An 11,153-nucleotide genomic window follows, 5' to 3' on the forward strand; every position below is an offset into this window, starting at 1 on the left:
AAACGAGAGAACGAGAGACGAGGGATGAGGACTGGAAGGGTTCGAGAAAAGTTAAAAATAGTTTTAATTTTATAAACGAGGGAGATGCGGCGCTTTTCATTTGAGAAGCCCGCGTTTCGTTTTAGAAGCCCGCCCTCCCATTTTTTTCATAGCGTTTACAAAAAAAACATCTATTATTAATAGCACTTTGATAAAAAACGCTATTATTAAATGCTATTAATAGACACTTTTGTTGTAGTGACATACATCTCTTTGCTCAGACTCCATTGATTGAGGTGTTTTGAAAGCGTCATTTACATGACTCTTAGTGTTGGTGGCGCCACCAATATGGCCAGAGGCGTTGCCTCCCTCTCTCTTTCCACGTTGACCGAGGTCGTGTTCGCCTATTTTGGCGGTTACCTTCCCAAGTAGAGCGATTATATGGACCAGAACGTCCAAAAGTATCCCTAAGATTAGGGTTTCGCTCTTGGCGCCCTCTCTTAGGGGCGCGGCTATAATTGGATTCCGGAATATACTCTGTTTCCACGGATCTCGAATTATAGTTCTTCACAAGGATGTTGTCATGCCTTTCAGCGACATTCATAGCTCCAATGAGCTCATGAAACCTTGTGATTCGTTCTGCAGTAACATCGGTTGGATAGTTCTTAGCAACCATCAATGCAGAGACGGGGAAGGTAGAGAGAGTCTTCTCAATCAACATCGCATCTGTGATCTATTTACCACAGAATTCCATTAAGGATTTAATGCGAAGTGCTTCCGAGTTGTAGTCAAGAACTGACTTGAAATCACATAAGCGGAGGCTATGCCATCTCACTTCTAGGTCATGAAGAAGGGAGTCACGGACGTTGCCAAATCTTTCTTTGAGTGAGACCCATAGCCTTCTGGGGTCTTCTTCAATCATACACTCGTTCTAGAGCGAATCATCCATATGATGAGTCATTACGATGATGGCTTTCTCCTTATTTGCCTCTAAGGCTGCTCTATTTGCTTCCAAAGCTTGAGCTTGCTCAACAGTTAGGACGTCTTGGCTAGGCTTGAGAATCGTATCCAGGATTCCATCGACCTTGAGATGCTGGCGGACATCACGAACCCACCTGTGATATCCAGAGCCAGTTGTTCCCAATGGAGAAAAGTCCAATTTGTTCAGGTTACTCATCCTGAAAGAGAACAAGAAAAATGGTTAGTTTCGGAGCAGAAAAAGCTACCACGAAAACATATAAAATTTCTGAGCGTAATCGCTTCCAAGAAATTAGGAATTTCTGAGCGTCATCGCTTCCAAGAAATTCAATTCCAAGAGGTATTGGATTAGATCAAAACAATGACGTAAGTGGTCAATCATAAATTCTCTACAAACTCTAAGTTTGAAGATCTCAACAAGCTCCAAGCTTGGAGTGAGCACGAACCTCCACAATTCGGCTTAATTAGGTCTCCCTTATAATGAAGAAATGGGGGTAGAAGAAGGGAGTTTGCAAGTCCCCGAAAAAAAGAAAAGAAATTGAATTAAAAACTCTAAAAAAAACATGAACTTTTAGTAAAAAATACCTTGAAATAGGTCTCCGGAAAATTTGGCCGGAAAAAGTCGTCGGAAAACTGGCCGGAAAGTCACCAGAAACGTGTCCGGAAAGTGGCCGGTGTCGTTGACCGGCGTTGACTACTGACCGTTGTTGACCAGGAGCTGACCGAGCTGATGTGGCAGTGGGGTCCAATGATGACATGGCAGTGGGTCCGATACTGACGTGGTAGTGGGTCCCCCGGATGATGAGAGATTGTTCGGCTTTCCAGGGTGTGGAGAAGCATGTGCGTGCAATCCATCAGTCTCGATCATGAGGAATATCGGAATCAAGAGTCACTACTCTAGGGCTTCTCACAGAATGTGTTTCATTTTGTTCAATCCAAACAACTGAACCATGAGAAACTATTTTTCTCCCTATGGTAAGTGTATTTTTCTTAAGTCTCTCTAAACACTAATGAATCCGATCCGGTGACACTATGACTTTGGAGTTGTTCAGCATTACCACCACAGCCTAGTATATTGCATTGAATTTTTCTACATGGGTTACAGTTCTTTCAAAATGTTGCTTTAGCATTGCCTTAGAGGTCGAAGGTGTGTATAAAGCAATAAATGATGGGTAGTTAAATTGGAAAGAAAATGAGTCGGAGCAACTATAGTTTGTTACATATAATGATGGCGTGCATTTGTTCGGGGTCAAGATGCATAGAGCATAAGAGTTTGACATAATCCTCTCGTGTTCCGTCGTAAATCAACCTCGGGTCATGTGCTTGATTTGGATCAATATAACTAGTTCCCATATCTAATGGTGAAGCAAATCCAAGACTACTAAACTTATCATTTTGAATTGGTTTTCTAGTAGTATCCAAAGGATTGGCTGTGGTCATAATTGCAGACCTGATGGCTGCAGGGCTCCATTTCGGATGTGCACTTTTCAAAATAGCAGCTAAACCAGAAACATGTGCACAAGCTGTAGACGTCCCTCAGATCCAATGCATACATATCAAATAGCGGAAGACCATCTAAATGAGCTAAAGTTTTCCTTGGAGTCTTACCAGCTACAACATGGCCCCACGCCAGGTGCCACTACTACAAAAAGTTAATCACACAACACTAATCACACAACATAACAGAAATCATCTGTTGTGTGTTTAAGTAAGCTCGATTGTATAATGGTATTAGGGATATTCTATTGTGTGAATGTCAACAAAGTGATAACTTTTTTTATCAAAACTACATTGCACAACGGAATTAAGTATTGTCGGTCGTCTGAGTGTTCAAAAATTTAGCGGCAGATTTCCCTCCACTTTGGATCTTGGTTGGCTCTTGAAACACTAAAATTTAGGCTACGAGGTACAACGGGTTTCATTATTTCCGTTGTGTGATTGAAAAACTAAGCACCAAAGTTTGAGTAAGCTTGCTTGAATGTCCCCCTAGATAGGCCCTAGTGTAAGTTGTGGTCATCAGACAACATATTTAAATTTTTCTGTTGTGTGAACTTGGAACTGGGCGGCAACATTTTGAGCCAAAATATTGTAGGCGCCATGTTTTCCTCCATGTTTTGACATTTTGATTTTATGTAGTGCACTCATACGACAGTTGGTGAGGTTTCTGTTGTGTGAGCGACTTTAGAATTTATTGAAGTTTAATTGTGCCCTCACCCAGTCCTTGCCACATCGTGTCCGAAACAAAAGGAAAAAAAAAAAACGAAACCTAACCTCTCTCGAGCTCTCTCAGTCGCGAACCCCTCCCTTCTCTATCTCTCTCTTCCCCCGCGGAACCCCTCTCTCTCCTGAAACCTCTCTCCGTCTCTCGATCTCCTTGCTTCTATTCTTTATCCCCCAAAATCCAAATCCTCTTCAGTGATGGAGGAGATAGAGTGTCCCAAATCCACTTTCTCTCTCCTCTATCTCGTCCAAGATGCAGAAGAGGTTTTAGGTCGCGAAAGCTTCTTCAGTCAAGGTTTATTTCAAGCGCGGCGACTCCATCGATCACCCTCACCTTTGGCCCTTCCAGGTTCATTCCAATTTCATTGAATTTCCTTTCCAATTTCATTGAACAGGGCTCAACATTGAAATTCTAATTGAGTTTTCCTGCAGTTTTGGCAAGAGACCGATAAAGCAGCTTATCTTGTGAGACAATACTTCTTGAATAATCTACATGAGGAAGAAGAAGCTAGAAAGAAATACAGATGGAGGGTAAATGCAAACCAAGCCTTTCTTGGAAGTGTGCGAGAGGAGCACAGACAGAAGAGGACTCCGGCGTCCGGCAAGCCTTAATCAATGGGCATTGCCGCTAAATCATGGAGGGAGGAATAGGCCCCTGAAACAGATAACCATCCTCTCTCAACTCCTTATCCTTTCAATTTGATGTTTCAAACATCAATTGGTCCGTCTGGTTCGAGCACTGGGTGAGCATTTGAACCATTAAAAAAGTTTAGAGCTAGTTGTTTCGTTTTCTTTCAAATATTTATATATTACATCATAGTTGCAGTTTCTTTCGCCCAGAAACTGCACAAGGAATATTTGTGAATTTTATGGACATTTACTTTGACAATGGGTACAAGCTGCCTTTTGCTATTGCTCAAGTTGGCCAGGCCTTTGGAAACAAGGTCATAATTTTCCGTTATATATATATATATATATATATATATATATATATATATATATAAAGTCCGGCTACTGTGCGGACGGTACGGATTCAGGTTTTCCACCACTTTCCGATCACATTTTCATATCTTAACCGTTCAGTTTTTAGGTCCTAATGTATAGATCACCTCTGCAAAATTTCAGCCAATTTGGTGATCGTTAAGGCATCCAAAACTGCAAATTACAACAATGTACACGAACGGTTCTGGTTCGACAGATTCGGTTCGTTCGTGTAAATTGCAGTTTTGGATGCCTTAACGATTACCAAATTGGCTGAAATTTTGCAGAGATGACTATACATTAGGACCTAAAAAATGGACGGTTAAGATCAAAATATGTGATCGGAAAGTGGGTGAAAACCGGAAATCCGTACCGAAATTTCGGTACGGACTTCCGCACCTGAGAAAAATCTTATATATATATATATATATATATATATATATATTAGATATTTGTTTTTATCTATTATTACTTTTTATTTATTTATGTTTTTGTTAAGAGATAAGAAGGGATTTGGAGGGGTTTGTTTGATGGGGTGGTGGATCGGGTGTTTCAATCGACGTAATTACCACAAACTACAACAATTGATGTAAAAACGATAATTTTTGTTCTAATTATAGTAATTAGTCCGCCTACAACCTATGTACTAGTTTATGGATAATTTCACAAGTGTGACAATTAATAAATTTGTTATCAGAGTGGTAAATCTTTATGTTTTTATCATTAGTGAAATTATTATTACAATGACTATACATTTTATCACAACCCACAACAGTTGATGTAAAAGCGGTAACTTCTGTTTTATTTGTAGTAATTACTCAACCTAAACTAATGTACTAATTTATAGACAATTTAACAAGTATGACAACAAATTTGTTGTCAGAGTGGTAAATCTTTATGTTTTTATCATTAATGAAATGATTACTACAATGACTACACATTTTACCACAATCACAAAAATTGATGTAAAAGCGGCAACTTTTGTTCTATTTATAGTAATTACTCAATCTAAACTAATGTACTAATTTATGGACAATTTAACAAGTGGAACAACAAATTTGTTGTCAAAGTGGTAAATTTTTATGTTTTTATCATTAATGGAATAATTACTCAATGACTATATATTTTACCATAACTCACAACTATTGGTGTAAAAATGGTAACTTTTGTTCTGTTTGTAGTAATTACTTCAAAAATTATATCATTTACAAGATTACCAACCATTTTACAATTCCGACAACATTTGTGTTGTGAACATGGTAAAATTAAAATTAGACCAAAAGATATGTAAGAACTCAGTATTGCAAGGAGCTTCTCCACTTGATATATAATCAAGGTTCTCCATTTGATAAAAGTTGTCTAATTATGATATTTACATCTTTGACCACTCAATTACAGTAACCACAATAAGTGTTGTCATAAGTCCTAATTGTAGTTCAACTAGGTGTAATTTATTATTTTGATAATATTTGTTACATGATTTTGAACAATGTTACATATCAAGAAAGAGTGTGTTGTTAATATGGTAAATTTTATTTTTAAAAATGACACATGTCGATATTTAATTGAGTAACATGTTGACCAGTTCAGTAGGTTTCCACTATATTAATTTACTAAAAGTAAAAGTAAAAAAAAAAAAAAAATATATGGCATACATCAAGGTATTCTAGACGACCTCATCTACCATGCTGTCCATGCATGTGTTGAAGGCATTTCCTATACTTAATTCTCCTATAAAGTGGCCGGTCACCAATCGCATTGTACTCGTCTTGCCTGTATTTGTTAGCATATTGTTCGATCATTTCATTTGTAAAATCACAAGAAAATTTAATTCAAGGTGCTACTGAGTTGCTCTTATTGAAAGCATACAAAGTTACGATTATACACATACGAAAATTACAACCAATGAATATAAAACGGATAGGAGAGACATTATCCGCAATTAACAATTTGGTGATCATATGATGCACCGGGCAAACTAGAAATTAAAATTACTGGACGAGAGAAGTATTAAGATGAGTAACCTACAGGTCCTCGAAAATATTGGAGAGTGGTAACAATCTCTGAATGAACTTCTGTCTGATATCATCGATGGATTGATCGATGCTTGAACCATTCAAGCTGAAGCTATGTACGGACTTGGGGGAGCTCTCTCGGATAGGACGTCTTCTGAAATTGGTACTTTTGGCGGACTAGGTTTCGGAGCTGGCGGTGGTGAAGGTTTTGGGGCATAATCATTATCTTTGTACTTCAAAAACCAGGTTTTCTGTAACCCTGCATACACTGCAAAATAGAAATTAATCAATTGTGTGGTTCTCAGAAGATAGAAACTCATCATCTTACTAGATCCGTTGACATAGAATCATATATACCGACAAAATATTAATAAGATAAGAAATAATTAATATTTAATTATTTATAATTTTATGCTTAAAAATTTTGGTCTGATCATCACTAACAGTCTTTCTAGGTCGTACGATAGATATAAACTGGGAATGATGAAATGAAATATGTCCAAAACTGTGAAGAATTTTTTTTTCCTAGAAACCGGAGATTAAGAGAGACAAAAAGCCTACTTAAATCTAGAATTTATTGAAAAAATAATTGCAAAAGGAAGGAGACCAAACCAAACCTCCCAAGCAAAGTCAAATAACTAAACCAACACCAACGGCCCAAAACGAAAGTTTGATAACCGTAGTCGGTCTCTATTACAATTAGCATGAATAAAAGAAGGAACCGAGTCCCATTAAATAAAACCAACACAAGATGAACCATAATTCACTAAAGCATTGGCAACATGATCAAAATATATACAATACTACAATACTAGCCATGCAGTTTGCTTGTTAGTTGTGGCAAAATTGTGGAGATAAAAATTTCGACAGTCAACTACAATACTGGGATTTGCCATGCAGTTTGTTTGTTAGTTGTGAAGTGTTACTATGTGCATCTGCTTTAGTCAATAAGTTCAGGAGGATGTATAATTAGAATTAGATCGATCTGTAGAAACAGGCCTGCTAAGATTTCAGTCAATTAGGCCGGGCTGGGCAATATATACAAGCAGGAACTAAGCAGAACTTTTTGACCCAGCTAATATTTAACTAGCAAAACTAAGTTCCATAGTAGGTAAACCAGCAAGCTATGTACCTTGTGAAGTAGTTGCTACTTCAGCCAAAGCAGAAGTACCCAAAGAGATCTGTAATGAGCTGATGAGAACAATTAGAAAAATGGGATTGAGGATAGCCATCTTCATCTTCTTTGGCATGCTAGCTACTGGACTCGGTAGGCATATTTATATACGTACAGAGAGAAAGTTAGGTATATAGAATGGAAGAATATGCATGTATCACTCTCACTGACACGTGCTTAACCTGCTCCTTCATTATATATACAGCAAGTGATGGGATAGAAAAAAAAAACTTGCTATGTATAATTGTATATATATACTGTCTCTCTCACATGCAAAATTATATCATTAATTTTTAAATTGTTAGTTGGAGGCAGTTAATTAGTTCAAGTGTGACTATCTGTCTGGGGAGGGTTCATGTAATTTTTATATTGATTTTCTAATGCAAAGTCTTATTGACTTTACATATATATAGTACGTCCCTAGAGAAACAAAAAGCTGGTATCTGGAATCTTAATTGAATATATTGCTAATTGATTAAAAAATTAATAATAATAAGTTCACATAAATTATTGAGATTAAGATACTTACAGTCCTCTTTTATTTCATATAGAGAGGCTTAGATTTTTCAATAATGGTGAAATTAAGCTTGGGTTTCATTTGTGAAGCGTGATATTATGCATGAGAGTTTTTTGGGTTTTCGGCTAATCTTTATGTAGTAATATTGTCACATTATCAATTTCTCTTGTAAAAATAAATAAATAAATAAAAAAAGAAGAGAGAGAGAGAAGGGGGGGGGGGGGGGGGGGCGGTAGACGAAGAACAGAGAAAGGAAAATACTGTTTTGGTGTTCTTCGATCACTTGGTAATTATACGAGATGCTAACTGACGAGCAAATCAAAGAGTAGAATTCCCAATTATATATACTAACTAGCTGCTAATTACTCTAGTTGTAACTGATTTCCCAGACTTTATGTCCAGATGCTTGACATCTGTCCAAGTTCACTTAAGCTGTAGCCTTAACATCCCCTCAACCTGATGGTTGGGGATCAATCATCAGGTTGCACAACAACAAAAGAAGAAGAAGCTAAGGCAGCAATATAGAACGACATGATACTTGTGTCAACCTGGAGGGATCAGAAGCAGTGATTGCAACTAATCGAGCTCGCTACAGGTTGACACAATTACATTGAGCCTCATATCCTTACAGATTCGCACTCGCTATACCACTACACCAAAAATGTTATCGGGCAACGGCAGAAAACCGTTGTGGGATTTGGAGACCCACCGTTGTAGAGCGAGCCGCTGTCTGATGAAAAATCAGACAACGGTGGAACACAGTTGTGTGATAAACAGCCAGACAACAGGTATGTGTTATAACTGTTGTGTGATAGCTCGGCAGATGGCTCGGCAGATGCCAAGCGCAGCAGTTGAGGCGCTGTCTTCAAACAACAGTGCCAGTTTTAAGCTGTTGTATGTTAAGTGTATCAGACAACATTTTTTTATTTCGTCTGTTGTCTGATTGATCTTCAAACTTCAGTTCTTGGACTATATCTGTTGTGTGATGAACTTTAGGACAACAGATAGAGTTCAATTGGTTCTGTTGTGTGATTAACTTTTAGGACAACAGAGTTCAATTAATTCTGTTGTCTGAGTATAAATTAGAAGACACTGATTTGTTAAAAACCGATGTGTGATATGATTGATTACAATGTGTTTTTGTCCTATTTTTGTTACCTGATCATTGTGTGATCAGAATTAGGCAAAATTAATGCTCCATTATTACCTAAATAATGGTACGTCTAGATCGTTGATCAATTGGAAAGAAAACACATTGCAAATGCTCAAATGAGTAATCAAACCAATTTCATATATCTCTTAATGTTAACAGAACGAAAAACCCCCAATTTACCACCTCCAAGAACCCTAATCCAGACTTTTAAAAGATGGTTAGAAGATGGTGGGAAGATGGTGTTTTGATGAGAGACCCATGGTGCTTTGATAATGCTGAGAGAGCTGCTCGAAGAAAGCGAGTTAAGGAAACGGCTATTTTGACAAAGTGTTGAAGTACTAAGGCGGTGAGGTTAGGGTGACGTAGGAGAGGAGCTTGGGGAGGTTGTTGATGTGGGTTCTGGAGCTTCCGAGCTTGGTTGTTTTCTGCTTCTGCTTTTGCTTCTTCAAGAGAATGGAGGCCACAAATTTAGCTTCGGTAGATTTGGAATCCTCTTTCACTGCTGCAAAAATGCATTGAAACAAATCAAATAACAAAAACCAATCGGACCCCGATTCCCTAAATCCCTAAACCCAAATGCGAAAGAGATCAAAGCAGTGAGAGCGTACCGATTGGGGAAGTAGGGCTTCGCTGTAGATGGCTTTCAGCCTCTAGAGCTTCGCTGTTGATGAGGGAGTCCTTCTCCGCCTCTAGAGCTTCAATTTTGTTTTTGCTGCTTCACTGACCTTGCGCTCAGAGCGATGGGGACCCCGCATGGGTAATAAGTTGGAGAGAGCGAGTTAGGGCTTTGATGGTTGACGAAATTTTGGGGTCAAGAGCTGACGGGTTGATGATTAGAGATCAGGGAAGCAGGTTTCAGTGGAGAGATAGTGAAATCCACTAGGCGCTTCGATTGGAACCCCGATTTTCATTTGAGTCGGACACGGAGGTTGGTTGTGGATGAAGATGAAGGTACTTGTCTTTCGGGGAGAGAAGACAAGTGATGAAGAAATAGTGCTTTGATGGTGATCTGTCTGGGTGTTGGAAATAAACAAAGTGGGAGACAAAAGTCACTAGCCCTAGCCAATTAAGTTGTCAAACGCACCGGTTGTTGGCTATTTTCATTTTGTATTCATGTATCAGACAACATAACTTTGCTATGTGTTGTCTGATTCCGCACACATTAAATTTGAGTTGTGGCAGCAAGGAGGGAAAGTTCCCGCTATGTGTAAGTAAAGTTCAGTTTGGGAGCGAAGGAATGAGTGGCGTATGGAGACGCATCGAAACCTCTAATATATTTTCCTTGATCATACAACACAAAAACAAAAACTGTTGTGTGACAATTTGCAAACTACACTCATACAACAGATATAACTATTCTGTTGTACAATGAAGTACCAATTTGGAGCCAAATTTGGGGTCGATCTAGGAGGGAAATCTGCCGCTATTTTTTTTTTCATTCACACAACGAACTATTCTTATAACCGTTGTGCAATGGCCTTCTAAACAAAAACTTCAGAATTTTAACCACCTTATACAACGTAAGTTTACTAAACATGTTGTCTGATTCACTTTTCTTCATCACACAATACTTTTTTTTTTTTCGTTGTGCAAAAAGTGTTGTCTGTTAATGTTTTTGGTGTAGTGCTAGCTACTCGTAGCACCAATGCAACTAGGGAACTTATCATATTGTCCGACAAAACTAAGCCTTACTTAATAGATCCATTATGCTAGATTTAAAACCTTGTAAGTGTTCTCTTGGTCTTGCTTTATTCGTTTTTAATTCGTATGGAAGACCGGGTAAATTTATAAAGTTTACTTATAAGTGATAATGTAGAAGTAATTTAATATACCATGCATTCGTGGAAGAGGCCTTTCACCAGTCGCATTGTACATGTGTTCTCTTAGGCTGTAATTGTTACTCCAGTGTTTTCAATCAATTATGTAATCACAACTAATTGAAGGAATAGCCAATAGTACTGCCATTAATTAATTAAGGTACTCTTACTATAAGCATGCATACAAGTTGAACTACATGAAAATTAAAACGTTAAATTAAAAGGAAGAGGCACTATCTGTAATGAAACATTACGGTCATCTGATGCACCGGAGTTCGAATCAGAATTTACAAAGAAGTTTGGACGTTAGTTGTACTGG

At 38.0% G+C, this 11,153-nt stretch overlaps 1 long non-coding RNA gene across 1 annotated transcript; it reads right to left on the reverse strand.

Annotated features, from left to right (window-relative positions):
- Positions 1 to 5,964: 5,964 nt before the first annotated feature.
- LOC133737919 (uncharacterized) lies at positions 5,965 to 7,481 on the reverse strand. The gene is made up of 2 exons (XR_009859906.1): positions 7,306 to 7,481; positions 5,965 to 6,441 (listed from the first exon to the last, which is right to left on the reverse strand). It is a non-coding gene; the product is annotated as an uncharacterized LOC133737919 (long non-coding RNA).
- Positions 7,482 to 11,153: the final 3,672 nt, after the last annotated feature.

Source organism: Rosa rugosa, chromosome 1, assembly GCF_958449725.1.
Source record: "Rosa rugosa chromosome 1, drRosRugo1.1, whole genome shotgun sequence".
Taxonomy (NCBI): Eukaryota; Viridiplantae; Streptophyta; class Magnoliopsida; order Rosales; family Rosaceae; genus Rosa; species Rosa rugosa.